Below are 723 nucleotides of genomic sequence, written 5' to 3' on the forward strand. Positions count from 1 at the left end.
ATATACCTAGAAACTCTGAAGAGTAAAAGACGGTTCACAGAAATAAAGGATAAAAGATAGTTTACAGAAGCAAACGTGCAGAGGCTGCTAAAAGGATGAGGACGGCAACAAGCTGGGATTAAAACAATGGGGGGGTGAGGACAAAGATAAAAATTTTGAGAACAGCTCGAGGACGTTTTGGTAAGTAAGTGATGAGATGTCCACAAGGCAAGTTAGAACTGGATCAGGGGCTACCCCTCCCACAGGGTCAAGAGTTTGCAGCAAGGAAGACTACGATCCTTCACAAGGAAGACGATGAGCCTTCATCCCACTACCACCAGGAAGAGACCCCACTGCTCACGGCGCACGCGCAAGAGGGAAGAACCATATGCTGATGGGTTCTCAAAAATGTAGTGAATATGTATGTGAATTCCTGGAAATCATTGATTATGTATTAGTTCGGCCTATATCTGTACTAAGCTTTTGCCCTACAGTGTGCAAGTTAGGTGGAGCTATCCCCCTTGCACCAGGGCGTATGCGCATCACTAATAAACATACCTGTTCTATATCCTTATTCAGGCTGTAGGGTCTGATTTCTGCATGTCAACTCCTGCAGCTGCTTTTGGTGTTGTAGGGACTGGGAATGCCTGAACCTTATCTATGACAGCACTGGTAGTACTTAAGTCTTTCCTGACCAAACTACCCACAGGAATTTTACAGACAGGCCCGGACCTTGCACCTTCT

The 723-nt window shown here is 45.6% G+C and overlaps 1 pseudogene; it reads left to right on the top strand.

The window, feature by feature from the left end:
* Nucleotides 1-723, top strand: part of LOC104911081 — a 25,138-nt pseudogene that overhangs the window by 21,906 nt on the left and 2,509 nt on the right.

This window comes from Meleagris gallopavo, chromosome 5 (genome assembly GCF_000146605.3).
Source record: "Meleagris gallopavo isolate NT-WF06-2002-E0010 breed Aviagen turkey brand Nicholas breeding stock chromosome 5, Turkey_5.1, whole genome shotgun sequence".
Lineage (NCBI taxonomy): Eukaryota > Metazoa > Chordata > Aves > Galliformes > Phasianidae > Meleagris > Meleagris gallopavo.